Raw genomic sequence first — 18,270 nt, forward strand, 5'->3', positions numbered from 1 at the left:
CTCACAATAAAATTCTTTATAGAAAGTCAAGATCATGGGCTCTGCAGCTGTGTGTAGAAGTATGATGAGGTATCTTCTGTTCTGGACAGCAATTGATTGGATGTGTGGTGGACATGTGGGAGTGGGGCAAGGTCTTGAACTTTCTTTTGGGTGTGGAAAACCCGGAAGCTCTCAGATTTGGGTTTTCCCAGATGTGCCAAATATGACATATTTAATAAAAGTTAGCTTTGAAGAAATTCAAGCCTCAGAGTTTGATTTCATTTGGGGTGTTACTTGGAACCTTGACATTAACCTGAATCCCCTTTCAATCTAAGGCAGCTTCCCTGAACTACAGGGGGCTATCCGGGGTCCTGAGCCCCCAACCCGATACTGGGCGGCATGAAGATTTAGGGAAGATGGAGAGGAAAAAATGACACACTGAGCTTGTTGATTGATCAGCAGTTCAGCGGTTCAAATCCCTAGTGCTGCATAACAGAGTGAGCTCCCATTACTTGTCCCAGCTTCTGCCAACCTAGTAGTTCAAAAGCATGTAAAAATGCAAGTAGAAAAATAGGGACCACCTTTGGTGGGAAGGTAATAGCATTCTGTGCGCCTTTGGCATTTAGTCATGCTGGCCACATGACTACGGAGATGTCTTCGGACAACGCTGGCTCTTCGGCTTTGAAACGGAGATGAGCACCGCCCCCTAGAGTCAGGAATGACTAGCACATATGTGTGAGGGGAACCTTTACCTTACCTTTATCTACTCCAGCCTGACTCAATGAGCATTTCACTGCAATGGTTTAAATGTTTTTATGTTTAGCTGTTAAGGTGATTTACATTGACAAAGTGTCCCTGTGTATAAGAAAATACTATTATTATTATTTTTAACTGTCCAACAGAGGGAAAAATTATTTGACTAAAGAAAACAGATATTTCTAGTATAATGATTGTAAGTGACATAGTTGTTAAACTGTCTTCAGAAATTAGACTAAGTAAAAGGCATGACAGGGAAATGAATATGCATTGGGAGCAATCCTCAAGCTTTCCCCCCCCCCTTCTTCATTCTTGTTCAAATGGAGAAGCTTCATGGGTCACAGAGCAGCTGTGAGGAGGGGACTGCTGAAAGCAAAGAAATAAGCATTGTGTCATCTGCCTGCACATTTCTTTGAGCAACTTCTACCTCATAAATATATGCTGCCTGTGTTGATGAAGAATTGAAAAAGGGAAGGCGAGAAAGAAAATGGCAGCAAGGTAAAAAAAAAATGCAATTTACAGTGAACTCATTCGGACAACTGTAAATTAACCTAAGAAATATGGCCAAAGGTTGGTCTCCTGCTATTATATAGAATTGTCTCCTGATGTGCTATTTAAAGTTGACAGTTGTGATGGGATGATCTGGGGACAAGACTGAATAGGGCAATCTCCTACCCTAATCACAATACTCCCTGCTCTTCAAAGATTGTTAGACAGAAGAAGCAGCATTCACTGTCCTCTTGCTTGCTTTTTTTTTTTAAGTCAGAAATTAAGTCTTCAAAGACCAACAGTTTAAAATATTTTATCCCACTGAAAGAACCAGGCAATAATCTGCCCATTTTAAGGCAGATATTAACATGAAAAAAGAGATTATTTGCTGCAAAGATTATAATTTTCACTGCTTTTTACTTACTACTGCACACCATTTGCTGTAGAGGTTCTTAACTCAGTGGTTCTCAACTTGGGGGTCCACAATGTGATCACAAGGTATTTGCAAAGGGTTGAAGAAATTTTATGATTTACATCTTGAGTTAAGTCTTGGAGGCCTTTAAAGAAAGTCCATGGTGAAGGAAAGTGATGAGAACCACTTTTCTAGCTGACTGTCTGTTACTTTCGGGATAAGTAATCTGGGTGGCCTAGGAAATTTATTAACAGGGACATTGTAAATTCATGGTGTAGATTATCCCAATTATGTTTGCATTGTTTGGAGGCTATGCTTGACTTTTCCAGCCAACCTTTCTCCATTTGGGCAGGTGCTCCTCATAAGGAGTTTTATTAAATCTGCCTTCCAGGAGAGCAGAAGGGAAAACATTTAGTGGTGCCTGAGCAAATACTCTGCAATAGCTAGTCAGATCCAGGATGTGAGATAATTGGATGGCTGCAACTATCATTTCTAGGGAACCAAACCAAACCAAACCAAACCAAACCAAACCAAACCAAACCAAACCAAACCAAACCAAACCAAACCAAACCAAACCAAACCAAAGGCTTCAGCTGCTCAGAGTGGGCAGGAATTTCTTTGGATTAGCCTAAATAAACATAAGGCAAAAGATAGGTTTGGACTAGATCTTTACTACATCACAGTGATCTTTTCATTGCACACAACTCTTCCCCCCAAACCTTTTTGCCTTTCTAGGATCAGGTTCTGATGTCAAAGATGAACATAAACAAATGGGTTGCATGCAATTGTGCTGAAGGCTCATCTGCCTGCCTGCCTGCCTGCCTGCCTGCGTATGTATGCATGTATCTTTCTATCTATCTATCTATCTATCTATCTATCTATCTATCTATCTATCTATCTATCTATCTTTTATTTATGATAAAAAGAAACAAGCATTAATAAGCATTATTTATTTTGTGTTATTATTTATTTTTAGATTTTCTGAAGAATCTTATATATCACTTGGTTACTATAATATCTGAGTCTGCATCTATCTATCTATCTATCTATCTATCTATCTATCTATCTATCAATCAATCTATATAAAATCCTACAGTAGAATGATTTACCTCCAGAAGTTGATCACTTAATTTTTTCCCACTTAACATTTATATGAAATTATTGGGATATGTCATCTATAATTTGGGATGAAATATATCCTTACTTCAGATCTAATGTTGCATTTGCATTAATGAAAAAAGTCTGAAAGGATCTAGACACAGTTGGGAGTGGGAATGCTCAAGTGAAATGAAGTGGCTGTTGAAGCTTATTGATTGCTGTCTTGTATCACTGTTGACTTCCAGTGGGATTATGAAAAAACAGGCTGACTGTCAGCCTGTTCTTCTGAACATATGACACCAACTAAAAGATCAGGTAAGGCCCTGGCCAGGAGAGTTTTTACACAGTTGTAACCTTATCTTGAAAAGAAAAGTTGAGGTCAGTCATTCATGCCCATGCAAACTCCTGCCTTGATAGATTATGTGCCATTAAGGATCTAGTAATAACAGTAAAAGAAAAGCAATCAAGAAAAACACTTGGTAGAGAACCATGAAACCTTGGAAAATATATTGAGATCCTTCAAAATGTCCATACCTAAAAAGATGAGAGTCATGCAGGCAATGGTACTCCTTGCTACCATTCCATAGAGTATCTCTGTCACAAATTTAAAGTGAAAATTGGACATTGAAGAAGCAGAATATAAAGAGTATTCGTGTTTTTGAATTTTGGTATTAGAGAAGACTCCCAAGAATTCCATGGACAGCAAACTAGATCATTAAATAAATCAACCCCAAATTCTCACTCAAGACATTAATGATCACACTCAAAATATTCTACTTCAGACACATTATGCAAATACCTTAATATATATAGCTCTCTGGAGAAGGTCTAATATTGGGCAAGGTGGAAGGAAGGAGAAGAAAAAGATAATGAGCACCAAGGCTGAAGACTTAGTTATAGTAATGATGAGTGTACCACTGGATCTGAAGGATCAACTTAGAGATAGATCATCATGGAGCAAGACTATGTGGTCACTAAGAATTGATTCTGAGCTGATGACAAATAACCAATCAATCAATAAATAAATCAGAGAATGAGATCCCATTCCTGCTTCCCTCAAAATGACAAAATCAACCTTGTACTATCTCAGTACAATTTCTACCCCTTTCGTGTTTGTGTGAAGTCATAATACACGTACAAAAAGAGTGGAACTTTCAATATGATGATGTGATGCTCCTTTTGTCATTCTGTCTCATCTTGCCTTACCTCTTTCATTATGGATTCCTCTGCTTTCTTTTTATATTACTTTTTAATAATATCATTTTATTAAGCTTATTAGAGGATAACATGCAAATGAAAATAGTAGAAAAGGGGGAAAGAAGAACAGGATGATGATAAAGAGGATGAAGGGGAAAAAAGAAAAAAGTATTAGCTTCTGAACCTTTTCAGTGCAGCAAAGTTTTTTCAAGAACTTTGTCCATTAAACCTAGAAGAGAAGTCTCTGGTTTAATTTGTAGAACCTTCAGTATTAAAATATGAATCTTACCCAGGGGTGCTATTCAGCAGGTTCTGACAGGTCCTGGAGAACTGGTAGAATAAATTTTGAGAAGTTTGGAGAACCAGCAAATACCACCTCTGGCTGGCTCCAGAGTGGGGTAGAAATGGAGATTTTGCATCCTTCCCCCAGGAGTGGGAGGGAATGGGTATTTTGCAGTATCCTTCCCCTGGAGTAGGGTGGAAATGGAGATTTTGCAGTATCCTTCCCCTGCCATGCCCACCAAGCCATGCCCACAAAACCACACCATGTCCACCAAGACACGCCCACAGAACCGGTAGTAAAAAAAAAAATGTATTCCACCACTGATCTTACCCCAGTATTCCTTTGCTTTGTCACAAGCTTGGATCTATTGCCTGAGTGTGCTAAGGTAGTGGATAAATTGAATGTGTACATAGGAAAAATGGATGGATGGATGGATATGATAGAAGGAGGGAGGGATAGATAGGCAGATAGTGAACTTCACTTTTTGGTTGCTGTTTCTTGGTTTGTCCTCTACTGGTGAAAGCAAACTTCATTTATTGTGCCATACCTGGCAACTTTTTCACCTTTTTGTGTTCTCCCTAAAGATTTATTACTTAAAGAAGGACTTCTTCACGTCTTCACATAAACAATGTCAAAGCGATTTAACAATGGCTGTTTAACCTTGGTCACTCATTTTAATTGCTATGTAGTATCTTGAGACCTATTAACAATCTCTTTCCTTTTAAGCCATCTGCTGGGTGAGGGTTTGTCTGTAGCATACAACTCAGAAAGGATATTTTCCATACTGCTAGGTCATTTTGACATGATGTTTTATTCCTTTCTCAAACCTCTGCATACACAGCATATATCCTCTGCTACCTAAAGATTAGAAGTAATCTTAAAAAAAATCTAAATTGATGGGATAGGTTCTGATATTGAAATGATGAACTAAGTATCTTGAGTGCTTTATATCTGGGTCTCAAAAAAACCCAAAACCCTTCAAATCTTGGAAAGTCAGTTTATATGAAAATGGAAAGTTTCTTTCCAATGTTCAGATCCAGATCCAGATTTTTAGAAACAAATAACAAAAAAAATATTAAGCATTTCTGAAAGATCTTACCATATTGTTGTGGCCCGCAGAGCTGGCAGCAGAGTCGGACAGTGAGGAGGTTGGGGAGGAACTTGGGCCAGTCCTGGGGGCTGGGGAAAGTTCAGACAAGGGCTCTGCATCAGAGGCAGAGAGGGAGTTAGACAGCAGTGAGGCAGAGGAACAACTGGAGCCCGTTCCCAGTGTGCGCATGCGCAGAGCTGCCAGAAGACAAGAGCAATTAAGAAAGCAGGATCAACTCAGGAGTAAGGCCACACCTTGGAGATAATCCCATAGGAAATAAATCCCATAGGAACCCATCCCATAGGAAATAAAAGAGGAGCAAACAGGGAGTGGGCTTTTTGCAGGAAACAAATCGTTCATTCCATGACTCTGAGATACTCTGTTTCAAATTTTGCTTTGTACTGCGGTTGGAAACAATTCAAGTGGCAGCTTGCCAAACAAGATAAGGTATGTTGAGAAATATTCCTTTGAAAAACTGTTTGGACAAACCTTGCTGACTATGAATGAACGTAATTCACAGTTGTGTAAATAAAAGAGGTTTTGCCAGTAATTCCTGCCTCCTGCTTGTTAAGGGAGCCTAGGTCTCATATTAACAAATGCTAATTACATTTGTTTTTGGATTATTAAGATAAACCAGAATTGTATGTTGGTCATAAGCTTAAAATAATTTGGAATAAAGTAAATAAATAACACTGTCCTTCTTAAAGGTTGCATTTCATAAACATACTTTATTTCATGACTTTGTGGTTTGCAAGGTAGAGCTACTGACATTTGCAAAAGTTTCATAAATATTCCCAAGGCTACAACAGGAGATCCATATCCTCAAATGTTCATAATTAAATACATTTTCAAATACAAATTTTCATCCTATTAAAAATTAAATCACAGATTAATATGGAAAACAGAAAAGAATATATTTGTGAGAATCATAAATATGTAAATACTTTTCAATCGCCTTCTCCAATATAATTCTCTCCAGAACTACAGTTCCCAAAATTCAAAGCCTGTTTCTCTTTTCTTTCCCTCATATGGGTTTAGAGACATTAGATCACTGCAATGCATCATGCATCTCAGCGTGATTTAAAATCTTTTGGGGGATTTATAACAAAAATAAAACATAGAGATTGTAAAGGAGACAGGAGTAAATTGAAGAGGAACAAACAGACCAGTACAATATTATAATTAATAATATAGTAATATAATATAATATAATATAATATAATATAATATAATATAATATAATATAATATAATATAATATAATATAATATAATATAATATAATATAATATAATATAATATAATATAATATAATATAATAATATGTGGCTTTTATCTGGCAAGGAAATGAATTTTAAAGTGAAAGGGTCATAAATTTGAAGTAGCCTTGTACTTTTTATGGCAGAACTCCTTATAAAACATTTCTCCCAAGTGGGACTATAAAGCCAGAAATGGCTTGATTGAATTATAAATTCTTGTTGGTAACCAGTTATGATTCATATGGGAAGCATATGTTTTCATAGAACAATAAGCAACTTAATGATTTCTGGGGGGCAATATGTGAAAGAACTATAGTCACTACAGAATAACTTTAAAGTTATGACTAAGTTGTTGTCTAGTCAAACTGGCCACCCCAATTCCCCAACCTCTTAATATTGAGAAGCTTGCTAGATCAAATTGTATCTTACTGCAAAGATGAAGTAATCAATTGATTAGAGAGTTAGTCAGAAAGTTTAACAAAAGTCCTTTGTTAAAACCAAGATGAAAAGAAGGAAATTCCCATACTGTGGAGGAAACTGGAATGGAGGGATAGCAGGCTGAGGAGGTTCTTCAGAAAAAAACTGAAGTTGCTTTAATAATTATTAAATTTATTAAATGGCCTCAATGCCTATTTTTCATTTTTATGTGTTCCCCTTTACACATGCTTAACTTGTAAAGACTCCATACTTTTAGAACATGTCCAATAACTCTTGCAGTTGATGTTAAAAATCTTACCTTATGCTTGGTAAATGAGCCAGTTGTTCAAATAAAGACAATTTAGTAATCTTCACCTACAACAATAGAAGAAGGTAGAGTCCTAAAACAGTATAGTGAAAAGTACTGCTTTAGATCTGAAAGCCATTTTTTTAATGTTAATCTCCAGACCAAAAAGAAAAGGTCTGCAACAAAATAAAACAACAAAACAAAACAGTTCCCTATAAACTTGGCAAGGATGTAAAATAAATGTATCACAGATAAGTTTTATCATGAAATTTCATCATCTATCCAAGTCAGGTTGCCCAAAACATAGAAGATGGCCATACTCAGATGAGATTATTGGCAACTGCTCTTGCCAAGGAAAGTTAGGTTCTAGATTAGAGAGATATATTATTTAATGATATATATATTTGTCTTGTTCCCTGCTCTCCAAATCTCAATACTCTATATGCTGGTCGTTTGATCATAGCCCTAAACTAAGCTATGGCTACAAAAATTCATTCAGATTAATTTATATTTAGGAAATGTGTGTACATTTGCATTCTTTTTTGTATAGATGTGAATTTTAGTGCTAGATGTTGTTTAACCTAAATATACAGAAAGGAAATTATATATATATATTTTTAAAAAGTGCAGAGTAGAAAAGGCAATATATAAATCAATATTAAGAAAAAGATATATTCGGTCTATGTGCAAGCACTACAAATATTTCTGTTGATTTTTTCCCCACGTTTGGCTGATATGGACTTACATGTGACTGTTTACATGTTTTTTTTATATATAGAACTGATATATACTCAGATCCCCAAAATTTTGCACAACATTAAGGCAATCTCCCAACTGATTCTAACAATCTGCTGATTTTTTTTTATTATAAAAAGAAGTAAGTCCAACTGCAATGTCAAATAGCACTTTTTTTTTTATTATTTTGTGAGTCAGTCACAGACTTCCCATCCCATTATTTTGTATGTGAAGATTTAAGAAACAGTGTAATATATACTGTTCTGATCACTATACTGGCTTTTTTTTTATCCCTGTACAAGATTATATATAACAGCAACAATATAACATAGCAGCAGCATAACCATGATATTCCAACAGGTGCTTTCAGGATGATTTAATGCAGCTGACCTACACTTGTGTTGCTCTTGACTTTAGATTGATGTGATCTCCTAAATGAGATTAAAATGTAGACAGCATTTATTCCAAATAAGAACCTATTTCAGCCACTTTCAAGTTCTTGCAAAGGTGAGGGAATCCATTACTGGAACATATTTATGCTACCTTTAAAGTAATTCTATTCTTCAATTTCCTTGTCCCTTAATCTGATTGGTTTTTTTTTTTTTTGCTTGCTGTATTCTTGGTCTTCACATGTGGTGCGTGTATATATCTAATCAGTGAAGAAAGCTTCTGCTGTTGAGAAGATTTGAAGCCCTTAGCAGATTTCATTTTCCATTAGAAGTCTTGACTATGGACTGGTTTATTGATTTCCAAATGCATTAGGGAGTAAGAGGTTAACAGGCATGCATAGCTGAACCAAAGGCATTTCTCTATTCTGAACAGAAAATACTCCAGTATTTTGCAATGTTGAAAGCAGTACTTCTCAGATTGTGGACTGTGAAATACCAATGTGATATGGAGGCCCACTAGATCAGGGGTGTCATACTCAAATCATCACGGCAGCATCACATGACATATCGGGACTTCCCCCCCTTCACTAAACTAGGGGTGGGCATGGCCAGCGCATGACACATCTGACTCATGGGCCGGGAGTTTAACAGCCCTGCAGTAGATGGTCTGCCATAATTTCCCTGCATTTACTTCCAGTTAGGGTTCATGCCAGAACTCATTCGCCATCTTGGGAAATCTGTTCTTCCCAATATTCATTATCATTCAGTTGGTTCACGAAAAGGGATCAGGTTTTGAAAAATGGTTCAGCACAATACTAGTTCAAATGGAAATATGAACAACAACAACAACAAAACACCTGATAATAGTAAACAGGTCTCAACATAGTTATAGTTTGTAAGACCCCATGTGCTGTGCTAAGTGGAACTATAATTTCATGCAATCAAGCCAAAAAAAAAAAACTTCAGTAAAGAAATTTAATGATGAATATTTAAACATAGGATTAAACCAGGTTGGAGAGTAAAAAACACATTAATCACTTAAGTTTCAGAAGTTTCTCTGGAATACGTTTCTTGACCAGTACCATGATGCTAAGAATTATTGTTCTTATATCATGCATGCATTTTGGATGATGAAGACAAAATTGCTGCTATTCCTGATTGATACAAAATCTATATATAAATATTTTTTTTAAATTAATGGAATAGAAGAGAGGCAAACAGAAACACTATTCTAATTATTATTTTATTCACCAAAAATGCAAATCATACAATCTTAAGGGCAGACATAGAGCTTGTTCTTTTTATTGGCTTGTCTGCGTTTTTTGAATGTTTTAATGCCCCTTCTTAGTGCAACTTCTTGATTGCGCAAAGTTTTTCAAATTTTAAATCATATGATATTGAATTTGAGGGAGATATAAGACTACTGAGAAATTGAGCCAATAGCGGCTGTGTCTGTACTGCTTTCAATCTCTCAGAGAAAGGATACATAGAAAAATAAACAGTAAAATCAAATACTGTAGAAAAATAAACAAGTAATATGCCTGAGTGACTGAACCAAGCAGGCAAGTTAGCAGCAGAAAGAATGTAGAATTATTTAGCATGGAATATCTTAGGCCCATATTTTGAACATGTGGTATTCAAAGTTTTAGATAAACTCACAAGTAAATATAATAACTAAAATAATGCATATTCACATATTCTTTTTTTTTTTCAAATTCTTGTGGTATATATATCAGTTAATCATTTAATACTGGATGTAAATCTTTCATGTCTTACATGTTTAAAAACTCAAAGCTAAAGCTTTCCTTTTTGTATGGCATGAGTTTCCTTCGCTTAACCCAATAAAATATATATCTTGTCTGGGACCTCTTCTCAGCCTTCTTATGGTACTTAAGAAACATTATGTCTTCTAATGCACTATGCAGAACAGAGCTTCTGCTATTTACTCATTATTCCTTGTGGATATTATTGTATTAAAGTCTCAACTGCAAAAGTAGTCATTTTCCCCAGGCTGTTTCATAGAGCATTTATAAGGGCTACTATGCTCTTGAACACAGATTAGCAAATTACCAATCTAAAAGGTAGATGTAAAGTGATCCTTGTACAGGGTTGGGAGTGGGGTAGAGAAGCACATTTGTTTCCACTTTGCCTTACTTTTGATAAAGGCTGTGTGCAGAATTGTAAAAGCAGGATGGTCCCATCTAGAGGGAAAATATCCCAGTGGAGAATAACCTGTTGAACATTGCTTTGGACCTGTAATGTAATTGGGAAAGACCTTGGAGTCTGGGCAAAGAGACATTGCCAAGGGAATGATCAGATAAATGACAGCATAGTGTACCAGATGGATAGTGGATGGGGCAAGAGGCTCAGAAGAGACCCTTCCTAGTTTCTTGGGCTGTATGGGTCATGAGGTTGGGGAGAGAATTGTGCTTTCAGATTTGCAAGATCTATGTCGGTCTTGCAGGGTGAACCAAATAGGAATCAGTGTAACTAATTCTATTTTATTGTAAAACTACAATGACAGAAGGAATTGCAAGAGCTGCAGCATGGGATACTGACTTTTTTTTTTTCAGTGCAGGAAGAAAAAAGGAGAGAGGGAGGGGGAGGAGAGGAGAAAGGGAGGAAAGGGGGATGAGAGGAGAAGGAGGAAGAAGAGAGAGAGTGAGACAGGAGAGGAGGGAGAGAGGGAAGGGCAGAGATGAGGTGTGGTGAGAGGTGAGGTGAGAGGTAAGGTGAGACGAGTGGACAGGAGAGGAGACTCCTGAAACAGAACATGACTGAATCTGAGCATTCTGTATTTCAACATTTTCTGTCTTATTTCACTAGCTTTCTACAATCCTACAAAATCTCTCTAATTACATAGAATTATGCATCATTATTTAAATGTTCTGAGATATGTCAATGAATCCATATATGATTTCTATATCCACTGATTTGTCTGTAAAATAAAGTGCATGTTTAGGAGCTAATGGAATTACTAGAGAACCTGACCCATGGCATAGCCACTTATTTAATAAATTTCCTATTCACTTCTATTAACCCAGTGACAGAAGGACTACTAAATAAATATCCACTTATTTTCATCATTGGAGACAGTGATTTAGTATATACAATGTTAGCCTTCAACATACTGTGTTACTATGCCATTATAGTTACTTACACCTTTTGAGCCATTTCTGTCAGGGTCATTTAACTATTCTTGTCACTGACCAGTTTCACTGAGAACTGACCTCGGTTTTTACATTCAGTTATATATCACTATAATTAAACTGTTGATAAAATACAGAGTAAAGCAGTTTTGGCAGTCAGGCTGGTGCCTGCAACTGCATTGAGTTCAATTTGCCCAATACAAAGTTTCAAAATGGCCTCTCTCCCTCTTTCTCTCTCCTCTGTATCTTATCTCCTTCATTATCTACTGCTCAAAACTTTGTTACTAAGCAGATTCTGATGCAATTTTCTAATAAGTTACATAGATTCCTAGCAATGTTATTATTTGGAAAACCATTAAGAATTATGAAAGAACCTTGGATATAATGTATGTTGTGTTGTTCTATTATTTATTTTATTTATAGTAGATGCAGAATGAGAAGAAACTCCTTGTAGCAGTTTTTTTTTCCAATAATGAATCTCTTTCTTTTTGTCAAAATTCTCCCATTTATGTCTTGTTGTAAAAGTGCAAAGCATTACACAGTCATCTGTAAATCTTCAGAGCTGATGGCAGCATTAGAAATGACTCTCGCATATGAAATGGAAGAAGAGCATAAACTAATGGAAAGGGAGGGAAAATCATGCTCTCATATTAATTGCAGAAACAATGGCAGCAAATAGACTCTGAAAAGCACAAATGTTTCCACAATTCAAATATTTAATAACAGCATTTCAACATCAAAACTAAATACATAGTTCAGTTGGATTCACCAGAACATGAATTCAGTGAACCAGAGACACAAGCAAAAATAAAAGTGAACTTAAAGCTGAAAACATTCATCTAAAAATATCAGAATATATCTGGGTCATTTAAGTTCTTCAGTAGTATTGGGTTGAATTTGCTTATTTTAGAGAAGTTGTAACAACTTCTTTTCCCAGATAAAAGTTAAAGATTCTAGCTATTCCCTAAATTAAATCAAAATAGAAAAGCACAACACCCTAACATTTGAAAGACATACTGAACATCACAGAAAGTTATGCAAATGCTACCATCAAAACGACTTTCTCAAGTGGCTGTAAGTAGGCTATTGTTTAAAATGATAAATGAAATTGCAGTGGGATAAGTTGAAGAAGTAACAGAATGAGCAGTTGGAAATGTTTCTGATTAAATTGTACTCAGGGCAGGCTGGTTGATATACTGTAGATATATCCATGGTCTTTTCCTCCCAATACTTCAATAATCAGGATGAAATAATTTCATTTTATAATAATTGTATTTCACAGAAACATCCAAGTTATTCAACTGCTTCCAACATACCTGATACACTGTAACAGGAAACGGGAAGGGTATCCTTTTAATGTGTTTGAAAGGATTTAAAGTGGACAATATCATGTAAACTTAAGGGAGGATTTAGTTGATGACTTTTGCTCTCCTATATTATGGATACTAATATCAGGAAATGTGATATCCACATTATCCAGCCTACTCCAGTCCCTGACTAACAGAGAAGATAACTTCTTAAGAATAAAAACACTTGGATTTTAGAACCAGTTACCCAGTATTCCTTGCAGTGACTATAAAAAATGAATCAGATATGGCTGAAATATACTGTATATTCTTGCAAAGATTTTAAAAATCATTATTTAAAATAAAAAACAAAGAAAAGCTTGGAAAATACATTGCTCACATGTGGATCTTCCACATATTTTTCCTGTACTTTTGTTATTTTTGTATGCCTTCTATGATTCCATGTGTACTTTGTTATGTGTAAAGTCCCCTAATAAATATCTAATGTATGTTAAGACATAATTGGGTTTACCTGTTATGTTAAACTGTGAAGTATGGTTTTGGGGATAAGCAATATTCTCCTATTTCATAAATAACACTAGTCTATAAACTATGTTTATAAACAAACTTCGGCTGTGATCAACCACCATACTATCAAAACCTACAAAATGACAATATTGATTATCATAATATATGAATCTCAGCAGTGACTGGTTTGAGGTCACCCTTGATTTGAATTGGATCCAATTCAAATCAAGGATCCAATCCAATCCAATCCAATCCAATCTAATCTCCATCAGTTTTAATGGTCATAAATCAAGAGTTTACAAAAGTAAACCATCAATTTAAATAGACCCATTTGCAATGCATTCTGACTACCTTCTTCCCCAAGGAATTGGCACCTAGATGATTTACTTTATCTCTAAACACTAAATAGACCTTATCAGCTTTCCCTAACCACTGCATGCAACCTGACTTGATTTAGCTGTAGGAAATGTAGTCCAAAATATTATAAACCTTTCTTTTTCTTTACATCTGGAAACCTCAATCGGTGTCCTTCTACTTCCAATTGGATTGCAAGTACTATCATTCCAATCCTTTTACCAGGTTGGCTAAAACTGCCAGAAAATGAAGTTCAGCAACATCTTCATCTGATGTTTTACATCCTGAAATTCTTTTTTTTTAAAAAATATTTTTTATTAAACAGTTTTTTTAAAAAAACAACAAAAAGAAATTTTTACAATTTTCTTCTTTTCAACATTTTCGCATCAATAAATTCTTAATTACAATTTTAATGTTTTATTTTGATAATTTCAGGAGAATATTTGATAGTTATAGTTCTCGTCATCAACTATTTTCTATGATACATATTGTGTTTACTTAACTCCTGCTGTTATGTTGCTTATGCACATTTGCTGTATGGCACTTATTTCACCCAATCCCACCCCATCTCCCTTGCCTCTAGTCTCTGATAATGTGATGCTTTTTGCAACCAGGGTGCTGAGTCTTTCAGGTTATGAAACTTACTTTTGAGGCTTATTTTAGCATCTATTCGTTTTATCCTGATGATGGCTTAGCAGATGGTGCATTAAATCTGTTATATGCTGATCATTATTGTTTTGCATATCTCACACCTGTTTTCTGACTAGACCTTCTTTCAGGTTGGCTCTACTATTTACGTACTGCCTCAAGACTGATTTATGCATCTGAAAAGGGGTGAAATCTTTTTCTAATAAATAATTTGTAATAAAAAATAATTTGTTGTAATAGTAATAAATGATCTGTTGAAAAGGATAAAAATGAGACCAGACGTTAAGTTAAAAATTGAAAAACATATTGTTTTGAAACACAATTATTTCTGTGTTGTTTGTCTTAGGACAATCGATTCACAGATGAAAGTTTCACTTGAAAACATTACCATGAATAGCCAAAGACTCATATGGTGAACTTCTGAGAAAGAAGAGAAGAAAAATTATGTGAACATAATGTGCCCAAAGCAATATTTCACACAAGCATAATGTTATGGATTCTAATCTCCATCTGATTTCTGTGAAAGTTACTTAAAAGCAACAATAAAGAGACTATATTATCCGTTGTGCACAATATTATGTAAAGCAGATAAATAAGTCACACACTTATTGCACCCCAGAGGAGGACAACACTATAGGGAGTTTCTGGTCTACTACAATCCTCAGTAGAACCCTGACCTTCTATGCATGAAGAAAAGTCATGGTTGCATTTTCAAAGTATTTTTACTCCACATTGGAATGACAGTTGATGGACACACAATTGTACCTATGAATGATTTTCACCCCTTTTAAGAGACCCTGAAACAAGAGGCTAGTTCTAACAATAAAGTAGCAATAGCAATTTTTTTAAAAAATAATGTGATAAATTACTGACTCACATTTTTGAGTATTAGACTAATTTCCCATTATTTAAATAACTATGATACTATTTTCATGTATGGAAGATTTCATGAATTTAAAATACAGCCTAAAAGAAATTACCACATACAATAATTAGCTGTAGTTTTCTAGCACATCCAGATCTCTATGAAAAGCCTCCAGGGTTTAGTGCAGGAATTCAAGAACTCTTGAGATTCTCTTTTTCATTATGCAATAATCATATGTATAATCACAATATTCAAATACTTCATGTTGGCTTGATGAAGTTTTTTTTATACTACCTACATGGGAAATAAAAGGCATCACTATTTGTATAATATGTATTGAATATCATGTCCTTGTACCCAACATTTCCTCTCCTCTCCTTTTATTTATTGTTGATGTTTAATATATATGAGCAATTTTCTTCTTTACTATTTTATTGTGTTAACTTACACCGAATGTTCTTAGAACTAAAGGGAGGAAATGGCATTTTATAAGTTTCAGTAAAGTTTCTGCATCACAACAATCGTCATAAATGTGAACCAGTTGCCAAGCTTCTGAGTTTTGATCACATGATTTTGGGGAAGATGCTATGGTTATAAATGTGAAAATCAGATTTAAGTCACTTTTTTCAGTGTCATTGTAACTTTGAACAGTCACTAAATGAACTGTTGTAAATCGAGAACCTACCTGGATTGGCTTTCCTAACCTGAGACTCAGATGGAATGGATGGCAAATCCCATAAACTCTATTTACTCCATCAGTCAGACAACATAACTACATGACAAGTATTTGAGAGCTAGTCTAACATATCTGAAGGATATCCTATCGGACAATCCTAGTCGTTTTGAATTTGCTGTAGCTTTGAAAGTTGCAGATAAAGCTCTTCCCAATTTATGCTAGCTGCAATTGTTTATTTTTGGCATCTCTGTGGAATCTCAGCTACATCAGAAAACTTATGTCATCATAATTTCTAAAATCAGAGATCAGCCATGACAGAAATTGGGTTTTACATATTTTTTATTATTCTTATTATTACTTTCTCATAGTTTTGAAATTATGATTTAAGGTAGCTGCATATTAACATATCTATCGTGAAGATCATACTGGACATATTTAAGCAGATTAAATGTAAAGCTTCTTTATCCTTTCTCATTATTTCCTATTCTTTTCAGGGGGATTTCAAAGGATAAATGAAAACTGAAAATATGCTACATATCTTTATACTGCCCACCCACTCCTCCCTAATAATTGTTCTTTTTAAAAGGAGACAAGACTATGTTTCAAGGACAAATAAATGCTAAAATCCACAGGGTTGTAACTCATAAATAAGAGGCCTTAAATTAGAGTTTTGTCAGGGATTAGTTCTTAAGCACTTGTTTACCAAAAAGCTAGTCACCTTTCAAACCAAAATTTCAAAGGTCAACAACAACAACAAAATTGTTTCCAATAAAGCTTGTAGGATTGGCACAGTGAAGGATTAAAATATGTCATGTTTCCAAGACCAAGCAAAATGTCAGTACAAATGTTTGGCATAATTCAAAGTTAATACTTTACAATGTAATCTTTCTCTCTCTCTCTAATATATATTACTTCTCCTCAGAAGTAAGTTTCATCATATTCAGTGGAATTATTTTGAACAGGTAAGTATATGACTGCAGCCTTAAAAACTCTGATTTTAGTGTGTTAATCAGCCAAGTGTAACCATGTTATATTGGAAAACTAAGATTTTTACTAAGGTCAATATTTTTCTTCCTTTGTATTTTAAATTAGGAATCATCATTCTTTGGAAATTGTACTCTCTTTATTGCAGATATACATGACCTGTGGCCCTCTGACTTCAATTCCCAGCAGCTCTGGCCAGCAGGCCAATGATTAAAAATGCTGGAGTTTACCAAGATAGGCAAAGCCACAGTTTTCTATCTCTGGCCTATTATGAGAGGTGAGATAGATAGCTTTTCATTGGCTACAGCTCAGTACAAGATTTGGTGTGGACAAAAATCCAGTTGCTGCACAGTCCAAAGGCTGGCTGATTTTCTACACTTCACACTCAAGGATGTATTAAGGCAATATGGCAATTGGTAGAAGTCTTGAGAGTGAACTGATGAAGCAGGAATGTGAGCCCCTAAATTTTGAACTCTATTGGAAGGTTGGGGGTCTTTCCATACTTTGGAGAGAAGAATAGAGAAATGTGTCATTTTTAATCTAATCTATTTAATCTAATTAATCTATCCTAATTCCACCATTTGAGCAATGAAATTAAGCTAATTTGCCACCAAACCTAACACATCTGCAACAAATTAATTCAGTTTCCCTGATGTCCATGAACCATACTTCATAACCAATATCTGAGAAGTGTACCACATTATGAACAAATAGTTGCAGCTTCCTGAAATGATCCCAGGATTTATTTCTTTATTTTCTTTCCTGACTTCATTCACTCCCAGGGGAATCATGGCCCATAAGTCTCTCTATTTCTTGAATTTCTGACTGCATGATTATCATATTTGGAAACCTGTCAATCAGTTAATCGATATTCAGTCTGTCTAAATGAATGAGAATCTTTTCTTTCTTCTGGGATCATTTTTACCCGTCTGAATCATCATGCTATTTGATGGTAATGAGACAATTGCAAAGCAACTGTTTTCCAGGCCAAGGTACTGTAGGTCCTTCTAATAGATAATCCTCATTCATTTCAAAGCAGATGGATTGAAAAGGATCATTGAAGCAATGTGAATCTGGATGTATGCATTTTATGCTCAGGATGCTCTTCTCCCCATAAATTGTGTTCTTGATATACTTCCACTGATGTGGCAGCCTCAGTTTTAAAAGCAATTTTCCATGCTGAATTCAAAATATGGGGCAAACAGTCTGAAAATTATTTCAACATCCACCAGTCCGCATGCCCAATAATATATCTTTCCAAGTCTCACATATTACACTGAAAGTCATAATGTTTCTAATGTAAGAGCCAGAAGTAGTAACATTTCTGCAATATACAGGTGAAACTTGAAAAATTAGAATATTGTGCAAAAG

This window comes from Pituophis catenifer, unplaced genomic scaffold (assembly GCF_029215685.1).
Source record: "Pituophis catenifer annectens isolate HBS135680 unplaced genomic scaffold, rPitCat1.0.hap2 SCAF_3, whole genome shotgun sequence".
NCBI classification, from domain to species: domain Eukaryota; kingdom Metazoa; phylum Chordata; class Lepidosauria; order Squamata; family Colubridae; genus Pituophis; species Pituophis catenifer.